General features: G+C 47.2%; 1 long non-coding RNA gene across 1 annotated transcript; it reads right to left on the bottom strand.

The window, feature by feature from the left end:
* Positions 1 to 1,134: 1,134 nt before the first annotated feature.
* LOC134481910 (uncharacterized) lies at positions 1,135 to 5,642 on the bottom strand. The gene is made up of 2 exons (XR_010057790.1): positions 5,457 to 5,642; positions 1,135 to 3,767 (listed from the first exon to the last, which is right to left on the bottom strand). It is a non-coding gene; the product is annotated as an uncharacterized LOC134481910 (long non-coding RNA).
* Positions 5,643 to 23,171: the final 17,529 nt, after the last annotated feature.

The following is a 23,171-nucleotide window of genomic DNA, read 5'->3' as shown; positions in this document are numbered from 1 at the left end:
CACAGGACTCCCAAAACCTACCAGGAGGTCGGTGTACCCCAATACTTGGGGTGATACACAGCATGTTTTTAATTAAAAAAAAAAAGCAACAAAATTTTGCTAAGACCCAGAGAAGGAACTGAACCCTGTTCAGTTCTGGGCTGGCGGAACCCTATTCCTCTGGAACAGTAACCAGTGCTGTAAACTGCTGAACTGTGCCTCCAGGACCATAAATAACACTTTTTGAAAGACATGAGGGGTTGGGGATTTAGCTCAGTGGTAGAGCGCTTGCCTAGGAAGCGCAAGGCCCTGGGTTCGGTCCACAGCTCCGAAAAAAAGAACCAAAAAAAAAAAAAGAAAGACATGAACTTGAGTATACCAAACTCACAGTAGCGGAACAGTGGAGTTGCTGTTTATACAGATCTTTTTCTTCTTTGCAAATTCGTACATGTATATAATGTTTCTTGATCATATACACGCCCCCACTCCCTACTCCAGCTCCACATCAAGTACTCCCATATCTCCCTCCTTCATATCCTCCTTTTATTTTTACTTATTTAACCCACTGAGTTTTACTAATGCTGCCCATGTGCACTTGAGCTTGGAATTACCCACTGGGGCAATGGGAACTTACCAGTGGCCACAGCCCCAAAGAAAAGAGATTCTCCTATCCCCCAGCAACCAATAGCTCTTCAGTTCCTGTGACCTTAGGAGCTCCTCCCCCTTCTAGGCTGGACTTATTCTCTTGCTGTTAAGCAGGTTAGCAAAGCTGTCACAAGTTCATGTGTGCAGTCCTTGTCATGTTCAAAGGACAGTATTTCACTATACCCCCCTTTGCATCCCCTGACTCATACATTCTTTGTGTCCCCTCTTTTGCAATATTCTGAACTTGGGGATGGAGATGTTATAGCTGTCCCATCTATACTATAGCTGTCCCATCTATACTATAGCTGTATGCATATGGAACTATAGCTCCATAGTCCCCCCAGTCCTTTATCCTTAAAACTTTGAAAGCACACTGTGGGATCTCTCAGAAATTTGGCTTCATGCAAATAGGAATTTTCAGCCTGTCTCTGCATTATCTATTGTTACGGGGTGTCCTGTTAAAATAAGACAAGTGGTCTCACACAGGTAAGTCGTTGGAAGACAAGAGTATTTTTTTTTTAAAGATTTATTTATTTTATGTATATGAGTACACTATAGCTATCTTCAGACACACCAGAAGAGGGGGTCAGATCCCATTACAGATGGTTGTGAGCCACCATACGGTTGCTGGGATTTGAACTCAGGACCTCTGGAAGAGCAGTCAGCACTCTTAACCATTGAGCCATCTCTCCAGCCCAGTGGTTATATTCTTTTTTTTTTTTTCTTTTCTTTTTTTTCCGGAGCTGGGGACCGAACCCAGGGCCTGGCACTTGCTAGGCAAGCACTCTACCACTGAGCTAAATCCCCAACCCCCACTGGCTATATTCTTAAGAGCACTTTCTGCTCTTGCAAAGGACTTGGGTTTGGTTCTCACACCCACAACACAGTTTATATGACCTGTAACTCCAACTCTAGGGGCCCAGTACCTTCTTTTGACTTCTGAGGGTACCAGGCACACATGTAGCACATAGACATACATGCATGCAAAACACTCAGACACATAAAAGTATTGTTAAAAACCTTATCAGGGAGTTCACTATGCTCTGTGATACATATCCAGCGGCCCCTGAATTTCAACTGTGACTATGTAAGGTTGCTTAGTAAACACTGACTCACTGAATAAAGCCGATTTTCTAAGTGTTTCATTATTTAAAGGAAAAAATATCCCATTTGCCAAGAAAAAAATCTTTCCTATGAAAACAGTGTCCATACAGAAGGTTTGCTAACCCACAGTGGCAGTTTGAAGGCAACATAATTATCTCTATGAGATAGAGAATGCCAGGGTTTGAATGTCTCAGTAAACTCAAAACTCTCTGAATAATTAGGCTTATAATAATAACTTTCCCCTTGGAACATTTTTCATCCTGGTAGAGTGAACTAAATGAATTTTATGCTTCAGATGGCCCAAGCTAGCATTGTCTGCACCACTTAAGAACTGCACTGAGAGGGTGCATTGACTGCACACATCCTCTCTCACTCTTGAGCCTTATACTCTGAGTGAGCTAGAGGAGAGAGAAGAGCTAACAGACAATGTAAAGGAAAGTATGACCTGAGTCGAGACCTCCCTGCATCCTCAACATTGAGGTGTTGTGCCCCTGTGAAGCCATCCTGGAAGAGGTATCATAGGTAACCTAATTGTGCCCTGAGGCAAATTGCCTAGCATGCACCACACAGAGCCATCTCTCTCCCTTTCTTCATAGACTCTGCCCTGGCCAGTCACATGTATGTGAGTGTAGAGGTGATTCCCCACGTGTGAGTGTGAATGGGCCAGTGGGGTGCAGGTGTGTGCACGAGGACAAGTCAGTGTGCAAGCTTGTGTTTTCTCAGCCCTCTTCCACTACCCTATCTGGATTTGCTTCCCATATTTCTTCCCCAGCTCTCTGTGCATTTGATTAAAATTCCATACTCCCCTGCCTGAAATCCTCCAGCTCCCCTTCCCACTGGCTGCCACAGAACTATGAAGATTTTATATTCCCTTCCTACCCAGCCCCCAACACACCTTGACCCCTGTGAGCTTAACTTTAGCAGCACCCACATAGGCGGTCTTAAGTCTTGTGCCCTGGCAGGTCCTTCCTACAGTTAGTTGGAAATTTTAGGTCCATAGCTAGGTGTCTCTCTCGAGAGTGCAAGCTCACCTGTAAGGAATCTAAGGAATGGCCTCACAGTCCCTCTTCTGTGTCACACTCCCCAGGCAAATAGGTACCTGTCCAAGAATCTGCTTGAACATGGGCTGAACCTGTCAACAGTACTGTTGGGTCACTGCAGGGGTCTAAGACATTAAACCCAAGCGAGATGACAAGAGGGATGCCCAGTTTCAACCCTCTCATGCTTTCACTTGAGCTGGCCCCATATACATAGCAATAGATCCCTCTTCACAGCACTTATCCGTCCTGCACCTACTCTTGTTAGGGGAGGAATGGATGCACAAGAAGGTCTCTTGTTTCCTCTCTTCCCATGTGGCCACGCATTGTCCCCTTTTCAATGGCCGCTCTTCAATTTGCTTTTCCAGCTGAAGACACTGCAGTCACCATCGGGTCCCCTCCAGCTCCCCCCTTGGGCCTTTGTAGGGCTCCCCTTTGATGTGCTCTCTCATTTGTTTGAGTACCAGCGCCACCAGATTCTTGCAGCCTTCAATTGAGGGGCCAGCTGGGTGGCCTTGCTCTTTTATGCAGAAGTGTTGAGAAAGACCTGTCAAACCCTGGGGATAATTAGCCTCTATTTCTTCTCATTCAGAAAGACTATCACTCAGCACAGATGTGGCCGGAGGATGGCTGCTTCTCTGACCCCCTGCATTATGGTTACCTGGTGGGTTTGGAATCCAATTTCCATCTTCACGGTCCTTGCTTGAAATGGGACCATTGTTGCTTCACAGGACAGTATTTTCTTCAAGGAATATAATATAGCTATAATCCAGCTGTCACGTGATATTGTCTGGAAGCTTGAGGAGAAGCAAATAATCCTCGGTAGGAGGAGGAGTTAAAATAATAAGATGGGCTTATGGTCCTCCCATGGGCAGGGTGAGAGGTACAGATTTCTCCTTTAGATGTTTATTTGCAGGTCTTTGGAGAGCCACAGAACTTTGCAAAGATAGTCCAGAGAAGTTCCAAGGATACATTACCCAATATCCTACAATCTTCCAAAACCTGAAGACAACATGAGAAGCGCAAGGTCAGTGTATATGTGACTGCATCATGTTAGCATGTCTGGGGCTATGTGGACATTGCAATTTATGTCTGGCTCAGTTCACAGCACAAGCATCCCTTTCTGTTGTCTCTTTGGGCAGAGGTCCCCTTCCCCCTCACAACTCTAGAAACCACAAATCTGTTTCCTAAGTATCACAGCAAAAGGTAAAGCAGAGCAACGCTCGTAACCAAGACTTGAAGATGCCTCTCACCAACTTCAACACTCGGGCAGTAAGTGCATGGAGAGGTCAGAGCACTGCTGTCCAGGGGATGTGCAAGTTAGCGACACACAACGCTGCTCGCCCCTCAGAATGCAGAGTGGTAACCACGGCTGATTGGCTGGTCACAGAATGAGAAACGGTGCACCCCGTCTGGGAGTTATCATCACCACTTCCGTACTTCTACTTTTTACTCTGTTGCTCTGTCACATAACATTTCCAAATGCCAAACAATTCGTTCTTATCATTCTTACCTACAGCCAATGTACCACCAAGAAGTGCACTCAAGATGATTAACAAAGTAGTGATCCCCACAGGTGGGGAATGTGGAGCAGTCTTGGGCACTGGACTCACATCTGACATTGTGGGTGGGAACCCTAGAGTCCAAACAGCTGAGAGCCTCACAGCTCACTTGAGAAGCCTTCTGGAGAGGCAGCCAAAGCATCCACCACCGAATTCACCTTGTGCTTCCTAGACTCTGGGGCCAATCCAGATGTTTCACGGTGGTCAGCATATGCCATGCCCTGAGTACTGGTATGTCTGTCTCCTGCTCAGAAGCCTCTGTTCTCTTCTGCCCCTATCCACAGAGTTCTCTGTCCCCAGGAGCCCTTTCTCTACTATCCCAGAGTCCCAAGCCTCCTTACACCATCTCACTCGCCACTGTGAATTTTAGCTTCCTGTGGAAACCTCTCTGATGCCTGCCCGCTCTCCAAGTTCTGGTACACACGAAGTACCCAGTAACCCTTACAGGGTGAGTCCTCAGAGCAGTGCTGAGAACAGTGATGTTTAGCTCCATTCTGCAGCTGATGAAAGACAAAGTCATGCAGCCTGGATTCCTGACCAATGTGACATGTGGATTTTCACCTCCATAAGAGAGTCAGAGGGCTGCTGTGGAAAAACCCAAGACACCCACTACTTTCAGACTCAGCCCTGCTTAGTTCTATCACCACTTCTCATATGTTGAAGTCGGAACTTTCCAGATGTTTGTGACGGCCTTCAGCTTAAATGTTGCCAGAAAAAAAAAAAATGGCAAAATTAAGCTAAGAATAAAATGAACACCAAAAGTAGAAATCAGCAACGTGAAGGTCGAAGCCAGCTGAGATTCACTGCAGGTAGATATCCTAGAATAACAAAGCAAAGATTCTAGCCGTGAACACAGCTCGGTGCCCATCTGAGACACACCCGGCACTCCTATGTACATCTAAGTTAGTACACTGGGGTCCTTATTGTTTTTATGAATTGAGAGCATGAACCCAAACCACGCAAGGAGGAGAGAAAGAAACTTTGAAAAATGCCATTGGTTCAAGACACATAGAAGCCGAAGTTTTCAGGGATAGAGAATAAGAAATAGCATGTGTCCTGGTTATTTCCTATTGTCAACTTGACACAATGTAGAGTCACCTGAGAGGAAGGAACCTAGTTGAAGAATTACCTGGGTCAGATAGGCCTTCGTCCATATCTGTGGGGCATTTTCCTGATTGTTAATTGATGTAGAAAGGCCCAGTCCACTGTAGGCAGCACCATCCCTAGGCATGCGAACCTGAGCTGTAAAAGGAAAAATATCTATGCATAACTCCAAAGCCAGCCAGCAAACATCATTCTTCCACAGTTTCTGCCTCCAAGGTCATGCCCTGACTTCCCTCCATGATGAACTCTAACCTATAAAGAAAAGTACAGTGTTCCTTTTCCAAAATCGCTATTAGTCATGGTATTTGTCACAGAAACACAAAGAAAACTAGAATATTCTTCCATATAAGGGGCCACAAACCTTCTCTGTGAAGGACGAACAGTAAATATTTTAAACTTTCTTTTGCCCAAATGTTCTCTGTTGAAAATATCCGACTCAGCACTGTAGTGAAAACCAGACTTGAAATGCAAGATAATAAGTATAATCTTGAAAGGGCACATGAAACAACAGAGCATGAGAGAATTTTCCAGGAAGCTTTACACAATCCATTCATTGTATTCTTATGATAACTTTATATTTCAGTGAAAGGAAATGACTAACACAGATACAGGCCCAGGAGCATTTCTAGGCAGCTACAGAGGGGACTCAAGGTGAGCATAGTGATCCTCCCAATCACAGGAGGTCAGTTGAGCCCTGATGCCAGGCTCTGTCATGAACACATGCTTCAGGTATTCCCCAACACCTACCTGTTCCAGAGCATCGACAGCTAAGTGAACCTAACTCAACGTGTCACCTCTAGACAAGGATCAACCAGCGACTTGGCTCTCCAGCAGTCTTATCTTTTCATATAAGAGTTAGTACCCCACCCCACCCCTCCACAGTCCCCATGTTTCGTTTCCAATGATCCTGAATACAGGTGCCTTTCAGTAGCCCACATAGGCACAAGTCTCCGAAGAGCAAAGCAGAAAGCTCTGTAGCCGGTTGAGAAGATAAGTCTGCTGCTGTCTATTGCTTTGGGAGATGGCAGGTGGGCAGTGTCCCTACATGAGAACTGGTTTTTCCTATGCTTGAGTTATGAACCTACCACTTCCTGCTCCTTCTCTGTGATGGCTTCCCCAACTCTCCCAAGGGGAGTCATCATTGTGGCTGAATGGTTAAATTTCATTCTGCAAAACTCAAATCCTGAGCCCCACTTCCCAAGACCTCACACTGTGACTACCTATAGAGAGGGTCTTTGCAGAAGGCATTAAGGTAAAGCAAGGTCGATGGTGTGGGAAGACTGGTGTATGTACAGGGGGAAGAGATCAGGACACTGACAGAGAGGACAGCCTTGTGAGGACAGAGGATGAAGAGGACACCCCTGGGGCAAGGACAGGAGAGCCTCCAGTGCCATGAGAGAATACTCATGTGACTGAAGGACTTGGTCTCTGGACCTTTATTGGAACCCCTGGGGAACTAAGACAGTCACTCACCTTTGTCTACTCTCCTGAATTATTGAAGACTAGAGTTTGAATCTGTTCTTCTTACCACCATCGCCAAGGCCTTCACTGTATCCCTCCAGCTTCCAGGGCCTCCTTTTCCTCATTTCTAAAACCATGACATGACTTCCCTCAAGGGAGCTCTCATGAGGACAGAGGCAGTGTGAGGCTGTGTTTGAGGCTAAGCCCTCAACAATACTGAATACTTTTATTCACTACAGCATTGTTCAGTAAGCATCTGCCATCCCCTGAGAAGAGACAGACCCAAGTGACACTTTTTCTGCATTTATTGACATGTGGTTGGTGGACACAGCTTCATAGAATACATTCTTGAGACAGGCTTGACAGTGTCCTCCTAGTTCCTGGACTCATGCAGTGGTGCCAACCATACATAGCATGGCACCCAACAGTCTGCAGGGTGTTGGCAAGCCTCAAGAACACATTTATATGGCGGGTGAAAAGCCTATCCGAAGGTGTGATGGCACATGACTTTAGTCCAAGCACTTGGGAGGCAGAGTCAGGAGTCTATCTGTGAGCTTGAGGCCAGCCTGGTCTACACGGGGAAGTCCAGGACAATCAGAGCAATGGAAAGAGACTCACTGGAAGAAAGAGGGCAGGGGAAGAAAGCCCTTCTCAGCTCACTGAGACCTGTGTCTCCTTTCTGTTATTCAGATGGACATCTGTAACTTCCCATTACTATATGTGGTGACATATTCACAAAATCCAATCATACCCTGACTCTCACAAAAATCACACACACACACACACACACACACACACACACACACACACACACACACCCCACCCAGGTCTAATGTATCAGGTCAAAACTACTGACTCAGGGCTGGGCCAGTGGTCCTCCCAGCCCTCCACCTTGTGTCTTGGCTCATGGCTTCCTGCAAGTGCTCCTTTAGATACCTTCTTCCTCATGGGAAGATCTCAAAATGTAACCTCAGTCATCACACCTGGAGACGGGCCTTATTCCTGGCCCTTCACTATGATTTGCCTTGTGAAGTATTTTCTCAGTATGTGCATCTCGTCCTGTGCTTTTGAGTAGAAGCATCGGATCCTTTTCACAAGCTCTTGTTCTCACATCTCCCAGCATTCTGGCAAGACTGTTACGTACGGCCACCATTCACCTAGTAAAAATACCTTGGCAAAAGAAAAGAGGCGGCCCCCTAAAGGAGGCCCCTTGACGTAGGAGTGGGTGAGTAGGTTATTCGTCAATAAAAACATGGTAATAATAAAAATGAGGAGGAGGCAGGAGAAAAGCAGAAAGGAAAGTCTCCCATCAGCCCTGGAGAAAGAGAACAGAACCAAAGCTCAGGTTCTAGCATAAGACTGAGAGCCAGGAAGATCCAGGTGAAGCAGCCACATCTGCCCCAGGAATAGTAGAGCCTCCCCAAAGTAAAGGACCAGGCTTGGATTCCAAGCAGACCAAACAGAAGTCAAGCACTGATCTTTGAGAACATCTACATCCCTCTGCCTTTGGCAGCAGTGGGGGGCAGCAGTAGGCAGGCATGAGTAGTAGCTGGTGGCACCTTCCAGGGTCACAGCTCTTGTGCAGGCGGTGAGGGCGCCCAGGGCCCTTAACTCCACAGGTGCTGCAACACTTAGATAGGCCTGGGAAGTTACTACAATTGTGCTGTCATGGCAGCATCTGGGCTGAGGGACTGGGAGTTCCTCAGTCCTTAAGCAGCTGTCAGTAGGTACTGTGACTCCTTATAGGCAGTGTTCCAGCTTGCTATATCTACTGTCATGGCTGCCTGCCACTACACAGAGATAGTTGTTCTCCATCCTTTTGCTGCCACCACGGTTCTGGTAGCTACCATTCATCAGCCCCGCTCTTGTAGTCCCAACTCTTCTGTAGGTCTCAGCCCAGCAGGCTGCCTTGCTGATTTTACAGTTCAACCTACTGAACCTGTGGCTCCTCCTCTCTTGCTTGGGCTGACAGTTCTCACAACTCTGCTCTGGTTCCTTATCCAGGCTGTGTGCTGTGTGGTTCCCACAGTTCTGCTTCTGCTTCCGTTTCAGGGCCTTGTGGCTCCCCATCTTCTACAGGTCAAAGCAGCCAGCAAACCCACTTCTGAGTACTGATCTACAACCCCCTCCCCACTGCTTTGCGGTATCTGTGGATACCAGAGAAACTGTCCACTCTACTGCTTCTGAAACTGACTGTGCCTAGAGACTTGCTAACTGCTACTGCTGTTCTTGGGTCTCCATGGTCAAGCCCATCACTGCCACATTGGCCTTACTCCCCCTGTTCCTTTCTTCATGTGACCAGCTCAGCCCACTCTGCTAAAAGAAGAGAAGTCTTCCGTTGGGCCTAAGGTTGCCACATCAAGGTAAATAGTGCATGATGTTTGCCATTCAACTCTCCATCGAAACCCAACAGCCTGGTTACACTGCTAGAGGAGGAGGACCAATAGCAGCAGACTTTGCATGCAAATGAAGGTTTGTGTTTGCACCAATCACAGCTTTGTCCCTTTTGCACCGATTTTAGCAGCCCTTCTGCTAGGCCACCAGGGAACATGATCTCAAAATAATATATACATTAAACAAAAGCATACATAACTCACATTCATGATTTGAGGGTGATGGGCTGGTTCTTATTTCTTGTGATCTATGAATTACTAAAGGCAGAGCTCTATAGAGTTTTTTTCCAGAACCCCACCCCCACCCCAAGAATAACTTGATAGTTGTCCTGAAAGTTTAGATAAGAGAAAAAGGTCACCCGGAATCCATCTACCACATGCCACCAAGGAAATAAACTTAACCTCTCCTCTCGGGCTTTCTCCAAGACAAGCACGTTATTCTTCAGAAGTCAATACAATTTGTCCTGCCGGTATTTTTCTCTTTGTCCTGCCAGTATTTTTCTCTATGGCAGGTCTTAGGTGGTGGCTATTTTTACTTAAGGCATAACCTTTCATTAGGCAGAATTTCCATATTTATTTATTTCCCTCTGTGCTGGTGATATAAAAAGCATCTCTGTAGTTTTACTGGATATAGTTGCCCAGAAAACAAAACTGCTAGCCTAGCCGAGTCCCCAGGATGTTCATTACCACATCCCCAGAGCCTGTGATGTTTGTGTCAACCTTCATATGGATTTCCCTGTCGTCAGGGCAATTGCTATTTACACTGTATTGAGAAGAAGACATTGCTGGACTCTACCATAGCAGTCTCCAGGCAACAAACAGCTAGATCAGGCCACTCAGCCCACCCAGGCCCAGCCCTGTGTGTAAATAGTAACTTTTGCCCAAATTAAAAGCTTGCTTGCTCATGGTTTCCCGGAGGTGCCAAGGGAGAGGCTACTGGCTGACTTGTTGGCATATCCCTACCATCAACTATGGAAGAGGACGATGGTTTCAGTAGGGACATTTACCCTCAGGGCTCAGGTGGGTTGTCCCAGAGGGAGACGGTGGTACATGCTTGTTTACAGGGGCCTTGAAGATTAATGACTATAGGAGTTTATTTTAATCACTTGTTTGGTTTGTTTATCGAGGCAAGGTCTCTCTTTTTAGACCTGGCTGTCTTGGAGCTCGCAATAATAGACCAGCTGGAGTAGAACTCACAGAAATCCTCCAACTTCCCAAGTGTTGGGATCAAAGGCATGTGCCACCACACCCTGCTTGGATTAACCTTTCAAGAGAGTTGGTTTCACTTTGCTACTCAGCCCTAGCTGGCCTTGAACTTGCGATGCTCCTCTGGCCTCTGCCTCCCAGGCTGCCTGTTATCACTCTTGCCTACCAAGTATTTTACTAACTCAACTATCTCCGCATCCCCCAGCACTGCGGTTTTAAATTCTAAAGCTCTGCTGATTGGGCATGGTTTTTTTGAACACTCCCATACTCCCTGGCCTCAGGAGATGTCCCCACTTCCAAGCCATTTGAAACCAGTCTGATGGCTGTGTGTAGAGTTAATTAGGATGATCCCGGTCCACCTTGGATGAAGCCCGTCTATGAATATCAACACACACACACACACACACACACACACACACACACACACACACACACACACTCTTAACTTATTCCTGCTTCCCTTTCCTGATGTCACATCTCCCAGGGGTGACAGGATTCTCCAGGAAGGCATCGTGTCCTAAAGGAACGGTGCACCACAGAAGTCAACAAGAGCTCCATGGATGACCCAGTGGCAGAGGCAGAGGGAGAAGGCACATAGTGGAAGTAGTGAGGGGCATCAGAGAGAAGGCTCAGAGAGGACGTGGTGGGGGCTGGGGAGACACCACCATGGGGAAGGGCAGCAGCGTGGGAAAGCTAATGGCTATGACACTTCTGACTCCAGCTGTGCAGGGTGGCTGTCCACGGATGTGGGAAGGGGCCTTGTGCAGTTGACTAGCCCTGCTGTTCCCAATCTTTGCAGCTGTTACCTATGCCTGGGATAGGGAAGCGAAGGCCAAGGCCAAGGCTGTACTAGAACCCAGCCTGGCTAAGTCAGAGAACTGGCTGGAGCCAGATGCCCCATAAACAGATTTATAGGAAAATTGACACAACCAAGAGCCCTTCTAGAGAATCTCTGCAGCTCTCGCGGTGGCTGAGAGGAGATTGTTCTAATCAAGGGGTTTCCAAGCCCAGCTGGAAAGTGTATACCCTGGGCTCCTCTATTCTCTCTCAGGCCCTGTTACCACCCCTGCCTGCCGTGTCCTCACTCCAACCCTCTAGCCTCCCCTTCCCCCTGGACTCACAGATGACTCATGCCAGGTAGCAGAGGGAGAGAGGCCTGGCCTCGGACACTTGGCCATAAACTGAAGTTCTTCTACCTCTGTGCAAATAGATAGGCAGCCATGGACGAGTCGCTCAATTTCCCCGAAGCTGTTTGTTTCCCTGCACTGGGACATGTCCATCCCGGCATTCCAAAGAAAGCAAAGTGCAAGAGTAAGCATGGAGGAAAGGACTCAACCCAGGACCTGCTGGCTGCGACCTCTCCCCCCCCCCACCCCCATAAGCTCTGCACTGGACACCAGTGCTGACTCAGACATCACTGGTCTGAGCCATCTCTCTTCCAGGAAACTGAAGAGGAGCAAACTGTCCCCAGACACATTCAGCAGACCCTCCTTCAAGCCAAGGCCTATGTGTGGCACACGAGATAGGATAGTTTTCCCTCTGAGGTTGCTAACACCCTGCAGATAGGGGAGGAACAGAAACTAAAAACCACTGGACCAGATTAGATGCATCCTCTCCCACTGAGGCCAGAAAAGGCAGCCCTGTTGGGGAACAGATTCCACAGTGAGGTGACTTGATATGCCAGGGTAGGTAGATACCCAAGGGGGCCCCACCCTCTCAGAGGAGAAGAGGGGTGGGAGGGAGTTGGGAGGAGGGTCTCAGTGAGGGTGGAATCCGGAGTTGGGGCAACACTTGGAATAGGAAGAAAGGGGGGTTGGGGATTTAGCTCAGTGGTAGAACGCCTGCCTAGCAAGCGCAAGGCCCTGGGTTCAGTCCTCAGCTCTGGAAAAAAAAAAAAAGAAAGAAAGAAAGGAAGGAAGGAAGGAAGGGAAGGAGGGAAAGAAGACAGAAACTAACTATTGGAATAGCAGGAAATGAATGTCTAAATCACAGCCAGTGCCCAACTAGTACTTACTGTGCCCAAATGTTAAGTACTGCCAACATACCATCTTGATTTGCTATCACAAAATGCCTGCCTGCAGCAAACCCAGCCATCAACCTATTTCACAGACAAAGAGTATGAGGCCCATTACACATACCCATTACTGAGTAGCCAAGTCAGACACAGACCCTGATCATCCACCATCTTGTTCACGTCCCTTACCACCAGCTATACTGTTTTAATGTATGGTTTTGTAGCCAACATAAAATGGCATCTCACTGGTGTAGCCAGCACATCCACCAGTCTTTGGGAGAGGATGGGCTGGTTTTGCCAGCTCACCTATGCCAAGGAGAATGAATAGAGTCTGAGGAACAGAGACTGTGGGAGAGGCAGTCGGGTTAGAAGGCAATGGTGTAATGGGGAGACACTTGAAAGTTTAACACCATAATGGTCTGAAGAGAGTGTAGTAAAAAAGTCAAGCTGAGCATGCTAATATATACCAGGGTTACCCCATGTCAACCTGACATACACACATCACTTTTTTAATTAGGACTTTTCCTTCCTCTTATCCCTGAGATAGCGCATTAATATTAATAATACCATATAAAATATAAATAACTTTTAAAGTCCCACCATGCTTAAAAATTTGAACACGAGCTGGTGAGATGGCTCAGTGATTAAGAGCACTGACTGCTCTTCCAGAGGTCCTGAGTTCAATTCCCAGCAACCACATGGTGGCTCACAATCACCTGTAATGGGATCTGATGCCTTCTTCTGGTGTGTCTGAAGAAAGTGACAGTGTATTCATAGAAAGAAATAAATCTTTAAAAAAAAAATTGAACACATTAAAGCTTCAGTCCCTTTAAAAATACCCCGTCTATCTAAATCTACAAAATCAATTGTTAAAGTTTAAGACTTTTGGCTGTGGGCTCCTGTAAAGAGGAACATTACATTAAATAACTTCTCACTTCAAGAGGGGAGAACCAGGGCGCAGGAACGATCTGAACCATGGCAAACCAAACTCCAAAGGTACAAATAACTCAGTGTCTAATTATCTGGGATTCGCTCACAATCTTCTGGGACCCTCCAAGGAGCCTGGGTCATAGCTCTAGCCCCAGACTTTGGGACACACATTGGTTAGATTCTAGGCTCTGGCTGGGTCCACTCCAAGGCCGTTGCTGTTCTTGGTGATCATCCCATGGTACTGGCAACTCCAAAATGCTGGGGTCTTCTGCTGTTTTCCACGTTCACCAATAGCCTCTCATAGGCTCTCTTCATGGTACCAAGGCACAATTTCTTTGCAAGATCCCTTCAGTCCTGGGCCTTCAATCGCTTTGGAGGCTACCCCTTCATCAGTGGCCTTCAACAGCCAAGGCTCAGCTGTTCCCCATGACCCCTTCATGCCTTCAAAACTAGTACCACCTGGGTGTCTCTCACATTACCAAGTTCAACTGCCAGAGCAAAGTACAACCTTGGCCACCTCTGTAACACAGCTTCTGTGAGTTAACTCTTAGGAAAGACTTTCTGGAAGATTTCACCTCAATGATGCTTATCTCAGTCACAACTGACTTCAGTCTCAGCAGACCAGCATCCATCGTCCCAGCAAAACAATGGCTTTGGTCTTTTGTTAATCACAGGCAATTAATTCTTCAGCCTCAGCTGACCAGAACCACAGACTCCTCACATAAAAGACAGGGCAGACTCTTTGCTTCCCTCTGAAACCTCACAAGCCAGGCCTCCATCTTCCAAGCCCCTACAAAATAGCTCACTGAGCTCTAAACTTTCCTAGCCCAAAGTTCCACAGTCCTCCCAAAAACAATAAAGTCAGGTCTGTCACAAGAATACCCCATTACTGGTACCAATTTACCAGTTAGGATTACTCTTTATATTGATGAAGCACCATGACCAAAGAAACGTGGGGAGGAGAGGGATAATTCAGCTTCTGCTCCTACATCACAGTTTATCATCAAAGAATGTCAGGGCAAGATCTCAAGCAAGGCACAGACCTAGAGGCAGGAGCTGATGCAGAAGCTATGAAAGGGTACTGCTTACTACCTTGTTCCTCACGGCTTGCTCAGCTCAGGGATGGCACCACCCACAATGGGCTGGGCCCTTGTCCATCAATCACTAGTTAAGAAAAAGTCTTACAGGTTTACCAATAGCATGATCTTATAGAGGCATTGTCTCCATTGAGGCTACCTCCTCGCTACTACTCTAACATGTGTTAAGTTGACATAAAACTAACCAATACAACCTGTAGTCCCGTTGTGAAAGAGGCTGAGACAGAAGAATCACGAAACTGACTCCTGCCTAAGTTACAGACTGGGTTTCTTTAAAGCCAGCCTGATCTACATAGCTACGCACTGAAAACCTTGTTTTAAAACCAGGAAATAACCCAGGCAGTGGTGGTACATGCCTTTAATCCCATAACTTGGGAGGCAGGCTGATCTCTGTGAGTTCAGGGCTGGTATAGTCTATAGAGTAAGTTCCAGGATAGCCAGGGCTACCCAAGGAAACCCCATACACTCCCCCCACCCCAAAAAAAAGCCCAGGACATAGAGGCTGAGGAGATGGCTTGCGGCTAAAAGCACTTGGCACACAAACATGAGGAATAGAGTTCAGATCCCAGAATACAGGTGAGTATGGCAACCCACAGGTAATCGCAGAGCTCAGTAGGTAGAAACAGGAGACATGGGGCTGGAGAGAAGGCTCAGCGGTTAAGAGCACTGACTGCTCTTCCAGAGGTCCTGAGTTCAATTCCCAGCAACCACATGGTGGCTCACAACCATCTGTAATGGGATCTGACGCCCTCTTCTGGTGTGTCTGAAGACAGCTACAGTGTACTCATATACATGAAGTAAATAAATAAAATCTTAAAAAAAAAAAAAAGAAAAGAAAAGAAACAGGAGACATAAGGGAATCCCTAGACCAGAGAAATCAGCAAGTTCTGGCTCCGGCTGAGAGCCCCATGGCTCAATACACCAGACAGAGGGGTCAATGAAGACATTTAACACACATGTGCATATGCACCTACACACATACATAGATACACATCATAGACCCACATCCATAGACACGTGCATGCCCACAACATGCACACACACACACACACACACACACACACACACACACACACATACATAGATACACATCATAGACACACATCCACAGACACGTGCATGCCCACAGCATGCACACACACATACACACACACACGCACACACACACACACACGAGTGCACGAGTACGGGCACGCACGCACATGGGCACACGGGCACTCAGGCACTCGGGCAGGAAGGATAGGAGGGGAACCAGGGTAGGATAGAAGCCTTCCAAGTTTGCTTGGCTGGCACGGGGAAACCTGGAAACAGAGCATGCGAAGATCAGGTCCAGTCCTGGGAAACCAGTACTGACATCATCCATATGTAGCTCCCACCTCACGAGGTCTGTCTGTATGGGAGAAAAGCCAAGCACTCACCAAGCTTTCCCTAGAATTCTCTGCAGCTCCTAAACTGAACTGACTGGAATCTGGGAACTGAAGCACAGCCAACCAGAGATAAGGCAGCCTGGAAAAGGAAAGTAATTAAGGTCACCAACCTTGACGGAGACAAGAAAATGCAGGACAGATTTATTGGCCTGCACTGGAAGTAACATATAGACCCTAAACAATGGAGACGCCAGGAATCTAATGTAAGTTCTTTTTTAACCTGTCAGAAGAGTGATTTGGACAGTTGGTAAAGCAGTAAAGAAGACCAAAAAGAAGAAAAAGTATCCAGTATGCAAAGTTTCAACTAAGGGAGCTTTCTGTCCCTTGCCTCTTAGAGCACAAGACATGACAGATTCGCAAAGCTGGTAGTTCTAAAGGCTGGCATGTGGCTTTTGATGACTATACCATCCTGCATAGTAGGGCATCAGCAAGGTGATTTTGATAAAGGGGTCAATTGTGAATGCTTCTGTTATCCTTGGGATTTCTTACCTAGATAAGCCTAACATCTACATAGAAAGATGTTTTATTCCTTCCTTCTGAATCTTTTTCTATTACTTTTCTGTGTTACTGTACTGGCTCTGAGCCACCCTACCACCACCACCGCCACCACCACCACCACCGGAATAGAAGGAAGACCTGGGCACTTGAGAGTGGTTGGTTATTCTAGGGAAGATGGCCATGTCCTTAGTGAGTTTATTGTATAGCCTGAGTTAGAGAGGTCAGGCCCTGGGCTTGGCTGTCTGTGAACATAAGCTGATTGGCTTTGGTAACTCACCCAAAACTATCCACACCAGTCATTGTCTTAATAAACACTAACACTGCTGACTGGCATGACTTTCTGTTGTGGTAAAAATAAAAATGGATCGGCAGTTACTGGTACCCGTGCATTTCCACTCTGAGTGGATTCCACTCTGGCTGTTTCTCTGCCAGCCGCTCTCACACGCTGTCCCCTTGGGGGATTATTACCACGCCTGACACACACATCACGTTCCTTGGGCTGTTCTAACATGGCACCATGCCGTGCTAGCCCCAGGCATTCTATAGCCTAGCATGGCTTCCAGAACCGAGACAGGTTGTCTCTCTGCCCGCCGGGAACTTTGCTCACATCCCCTGTAGCCCAGTAAAATCAAAGCTCTAGAAACTTGTAATTTAACAATTAGATTTATATGTTAAATTCTCAGTCCACAATATATCCACTCAATAAACTTACAACCAATTGATAAGGATATAAACTGCCTACCTAGATAAGATAAATTTGCCTACGGCGATCCATCCCAGCTACCTTGGCAATTCAAGACCACCTGGATCTGGGTCATCCTTCCCATCTTGATTCTCCCACTTCTCCTCCTCACTCTCTCTTAGACTTTTTCCCCACCTACTCTTCCTTCTCCTCCAATGATAGGCTTCGCCTTATCCTGGGCCTGCCTTGCGGCATAATGACATCATCCTACAGCTTTCTGCTTTCACTCAAAAGAGCTTAGACTCTCTGTCTTCCTCAAGCAGACGATGAAAACAGCAGCCCTAACTCCCATCAAGAGAGGAATGAACAAGGTGAGCCGTGGCAGTTCCAGTCAGGAAGCCAAGGCCTCTCCGTAAGGCTAACCTCGGGCCCGAAAGAGAAGTGAACATGAATAAAATTCATGCAAAAGAAAAAAAGGGGTGGAAACAACAGCTTCAAAAGACACAGGGCATAGTTTCCAAGAGCGTGGAGACTGGGAGCAGCTGAGGAAAGTTTACATCCAGTTAGGAGCAAGAGAAACACCTCACTGGTTGAGAGCACTTAACTGCTCTTTCTGAGGGGATTGCTGGGTTCATTTCCTAGCACTCGAATTGTGGCTCTCAGCCATCTGAACTCCAGCATCAGAGTATCGGACACCCTCTGATGACCAGGCACACACACACACACACACACACACACACACACACACACACACAAAACACCTATACCCTTAAAATAAGTAATATGTTTTTAAAGTGTCAGCTAGTGGATAAGGGGCAAGTTTGGGGAAGTATCCACAAAGCAAGTGGATGAGAGTCCACAGGCCCTTCATCTCAGAGACCAGAAGGAGCTCCTGAAACCCTTGCCTTTAAACCCCAGCACCCAGCAAGACTTTGACAGTCCTGTGTGGTTAACAGCCGGCCAAGCAAACGTGCTACAAGCATGTGTGTGCCATCTGTTGGATCCTATCTTAAAAACAAAACAAAACAAATGAGTTCAAGTCAATCGAGCGACTTCCTCTCTCTGTCCTCCCGGAAGTGTTCATGGAAGGGTCGGGATGCTGGAAAACTGCCCGTGAGCACACACATCGGCATATGCTGCCTTCTCAAATAGGGACCTGGGAAGGAAGACACCCTGCTAGCTGAAGTAGCTCAGAAGGCAGAGGAAACTAAAACCCCAAAGGAATCTACTTTTCACCAGCCTGTGAGGATGTTGGACTAACATGTCTCCTTTTTTTCCCCCTTGTGTGAGACACATGTAGTTTTCTTTTCTTCCTCTGAACAAATTACAGGAGGTTCTGAACCCTTCCCCTTCCAGGCTGGAGGGAAACTCATTCCTGTGGTCCTGGGGTCTTCCACCACTCTAGTACTTTATTAAAGCTCTGGGTGTTTTTCCAAACCTTGATAATAACGAATGTATGCAAAAAAGAAAAGGATAATAATAACAAACAATAATAATAAATTACCATGAAGCAGACACACCCACTAACTGCCACCCAGGTCCAGAAGAAAAAAAAAAGTCACCCAGTACCACCCCACAGCCCTTCCCAGTGTCTGACCCTCTCAGTACCCACAGTTAAGCACTGTCTTGACCCCCAGCTCTCCCCAATGAGACAGGAGCTACCTTGGTGCCGTGAGTCAGTGGGTACCCTCCTCAGCCCACTGCCCTGACAACAGAACACCATCCCAAGAAATGGTGGGAAATGAGTCTCCCCTACCCTCTGAACACCAAAGTGGCACTTGGGACCACACGGCTCCCTCCCTCCAATCTGTGGTTAAAGGCAATAGCCTAGCCCCAGCATCCTCTGAGTTGTGCTTCACCCTTGAAAAGCAAATCCCCAGTTCCCCAGCCTGGAGTCCCTCCCCTCAGACGTCCGGAGGCCAGGGCGGGATTCCTGTGGGAACCTCCAGGGTCCTACAATTTTACTCTCCTATAATTTCCAGTGCCCGTGTCTATTTTAGGCTCCTGCTCCTCAGAATGTGGAAGTTGCCAATGGCGTTTCAGGGTCCACAGATGCCATGGGCCGCAAGCCTGGCTGGCCACGCTGAGGGCAGATGCGGCTTATTTTTTTTTTTATTTTCATTTTTTTTAATTTCATTTCCTTTTTTAAAATCTTTATTATTTGGGGAGGCGGGGTAGGTGTTAGAGTTGGAACGCAGACCCTGTTTACACTAGGCAAGAGCTGAACTGCAGAACTGCACCCTTAGCCCTTAGCTTGTGTTTAATTGTTCATTTTTATTTTATGTGCACTGGTGTTGTGCTGGCGTGTGTGTGTCTGTGTGGGGATGTTGGATTGTTGTGAGCTACCCTATGGGTGCTGGGAATTGAACTCAGGACCTCTGGAAAAGCAGTCAATGTTCTTAACCACTGAACCATCTCTCCAGCCCCAAGCTTTTCTTGCATCCATCTATCTATCTATCTATCTATCTATCTATCTATCTATCTATCCATCCATCCATCCATCCATCCACCCACCCACCCACCCATCCATCCATCCATCCATCTATTTTCCCCAAGACAGAGTTTCCCTTTGTAGCCCTAGCTGTCCGGGATATTGCTTTGTAGATCAGGTTGGCCTTGAACTCATAGAGATCCCCCTGCCTCTGCCTCCTGAGTGCTAGGATTAAAGGCATGCATCCGCTCCACTTGGGTCAAGCTTTTTTTTTTTTTTTTTTTAAGATTTATTTATTTTTATGTATATGAGTACACTGTAGCTGTCTTCAGACACACCAGAAGAGGGCATCAGATCCCATTACAGATGGTTGTGAGCCACCATGTGGGTTCTGGGATTTGAACTCAGGACCTCTGGAAGAGCAGTCAGTGCTCTTAACCGCAGAGCCATCTCTCCGAACCATCAAGCTTATTTTTAAATAAATGACAGAATTAATTTTTGAAATCCTTTGCCTTCATTTGACATGTTCTATCTCACTAAATGTAAAACTATGTTTCCCTGTCTGTAACTGAGGAAGAGCTCTCTGAAGTAAGGAATGTAGCTGGAAGGCAAGAGAGAGCAGTGACCTCCCCCTCCCCCGAACCTAGACGCTATAATACTTTGATATACTCCCTTTCCTGTAATTCGTTCAACTCAGTGATTTGATTTAAAAAACTTCCAACTGTTACTCAAATGCTGTAATATTTCATATTGTATGCCAATTGGCTTTTAAATGCAATCTCTTGAAATATACAAGTATTATCATCTTAAGTAACTATAGAACAGAGGGAACAGCATGATTGGTGACTCCCTCGCAGAGATCTTTGACAGGGTCGGTTCCCATGCTCTGTGCCAGACTCCTACAGAATAGCTGGGGACTCTTGTGTAGGAGAGGAGCTGATCCTGACTCCCAGCTGCTTCTGGGAGAAGCAGAGCCGCTCTGAACCAAGCGCCCTGGGCCCCTCTCATCTGGTAACTCTAGGCTCCTCCCTTAGAGTCAGGAGACTAGACCCCTGGGAGACCAGATAGGAACACTGGGGCAGAGCATGCATGTGCCCGCGTGGGGGTGGGTGGGGGTACTCAGGCGGACACACGGGACAGGGGATGACCCCTGTGGGTTCAAGTTCAGAACAGCTGGGGTGTAGAAGAGATAGTCTGTGGGATGAAAGCTATAAAGGTAGAAATAAAGCAAGCAATCCCAGAAGTCATTCTCTGTGGACCCCAACCTGCTTGCCCTTGGCTTAGCTTTCCCGGTTCAACTGGGAGCTAGCTGGCTCAGCGGTCAGATAGAATCACAAGCACACCGAGGTCCAAAGGCCGCAGACTCCCGCGGCCGCCATTTTAGACCTCTGAACTCACTGGGAACTGTACAAGAAAAGATGATCGCCCTTTAAATTTCAACTGCAAGATCTTTAAGCTTGACAAAAGCCAACAGGCGGGAAAGAAAAATGTAGGCAGGAGAATGAGAATGAGTGTTTGTGGAAAAAATGTAAGCATCTTTAGAAAAGACTGCAGCCAGGGCCATGTAAGTGAGTGGGTACCTGTGTGCCTGTGCGTGCGTGCGTGCGTGCGTGCGTGCGTGCGTGTCCCTAGATTTCTTGAGACAGGATCACACTATATAGCAGAAGCTGGTCTTGAACTCACACGCTCCTTCTTCTGCCTCCCCAGAGCAAATATTATACGTGGTGAAAGTGCATTTTTACCACTTTGTCCATGAGCAAATTGAGTCTCAAAGATTTAAAATGATTGCCTCTGGGCCTAAGAAGTAAGTATTTGGGCTGGATTGTGGACCTGGCATCCTGGCATCACACACGCTTATACACACACGCACGCGCGTGCGTGGACACACACACACACACACACACACACACACACACACACACACACACACACACACACACACACCAGACACACTCTGCTCTGGGGATCTGCCCAGAGCTTTACTCCTGCCAGGAAAGTGATAGCTGATGTTCCCACAGCACCTTTCCAAGCTACCTGGACAGCCGCAGGCAAGCACATTACGCAATGTCTTAAAACTAAAATTAAGCCCAGTTGGATGGTTATATGCCTGTAATTTCAGCAACTTGAGGCAGTAAGATCGTGGGTTCTAGACCAGCCTGGGCAACATAGGGAGCTCTTGTCTCAAAGTGAATTTGAAAGGAGGGCTGTGAGGGTGCTCCCAGGAAATAATGCAGTGGTAGAGTGCTTGCTTGCCTTGCCCCTGCATTTGCTATTCCCAGAACAGAAAGGAAAAGGGGGATGGGGTGGGGGAGGGGCTGTAGATAGGGGTAGGGGGGCTCCTTAGTTTTCTCCCCAAACCTTTGCTTCAAAGTTTCTTGTCACAGAGACATAGGATGCACATTCAGACTTGTCCCACACATGTGTGGAATATTTTAGATGACTCACTGTTTGTTTTAAAGTCGTTTGTGAATCGGTCATTTAGGCCATAATTCATATGGGTTTATTTTGAGGGTTTGTGTCGAAATGGGTGGATGATGGCTAGAGTTACCCTGAGAAAAGCTGTAAACACTTGGCTACGATAGCCTGTGGCCTGCTGTCCTTAGGGACATTTCCAGGAGGCTTGTAAGAGGAGCAGAGGTCATTTCCTGACAAGTCACAGTGACACTGGCTGCCCTTAGTCCCCTGTGGGAGAAGGACAGTTAGAGGGAGGGGACTGTCTTGTGGCTTGACCCAACCACACAGGGATGCTGATTCTCACTCAAGTGGCTTTAGGAAGCTCAGTATCTCATGTGGGGCCAAGTGGGACCAGCTATCCATGCTTTCCCCTGCCCATTCTCAAAGATAATGAAAACCTTGATGGTAACCCACAGGGTCTTCCTAGAAGTAAGCCACTGATCCTTATGTCCTGCTGGGGAGCTGGTCCAAGCATTGGTCATGACCAATACCAGGTCAACAGTGGGAAGACTTGTTCCCAGTGTGGGCCCTTGGAGCGAGGCAAGTTATGACACCTTGTCACTGTTGTCCTGATAAAGGGGCTCGTGAAGGGAGAGTCAGCGGGATGCAGGTGATGAGGTAAGCCACCCTAGAGCAAGGCAGAACCAACTAAAGATTTCAGTCTTCCCCCGATGCTTCTCAGTGACCACAACTTCAGAAAAGACTTTGCCATCACAGCTTATTCTGTACATACAGAAGCTGGGACATACAGCTGTTGCTTCCCAAGGTTAAGGGCTGGACCCATCTGTGTGGACTGGTCTCAGCTCCATCATCAATCAGTTCAGTTGCAGACAAGCAGTGCCTGAGAGGCCTAGCGTCCAACTTGGGTGCCGGGATGAGGCTAAGGGGCTCTCTACCTCACAGTGACAGGTGGTGTTTCTTCTGGCCTTTCGGATCAACTCTCTGGCAGATATTCTAGACCGGACACACAAGTCAGCATTTTAAAAAGTTTTCTCGCTCCACAAATAATTTCGTTTTCACTTACTGGTCTGTGAAGAAGAGGTGCGTTTTCCTGATCTCTTTCAAAAATCTTTTTTTTTTTTTCCATGATCGAAAACCTCCCTCAGTGTACTCCCAAATTAACTGGCGATCGTCAGATATGGATACA

This window comes from Rattus norvegicus, chromosome 14 (genome assembly GCF_036323735.1).
Source record: "Rattus norvegicus strain BN/NHsdMcwi chromosome 14, GRCr8, whole genome shotgun sequence".
In the NCBI taxonomy this organism is placed as follows: domain Eukaryota; kingdom Metazoa; phylum Chordata; class Mammalia; order Rodentia; family Muridae; genus Rattus; species Rattus norvegicus.
Note: the sequence above shows the minus strand (reverse complement) of the source record. Positions and strands in the feature narration are given on the sequence as shown.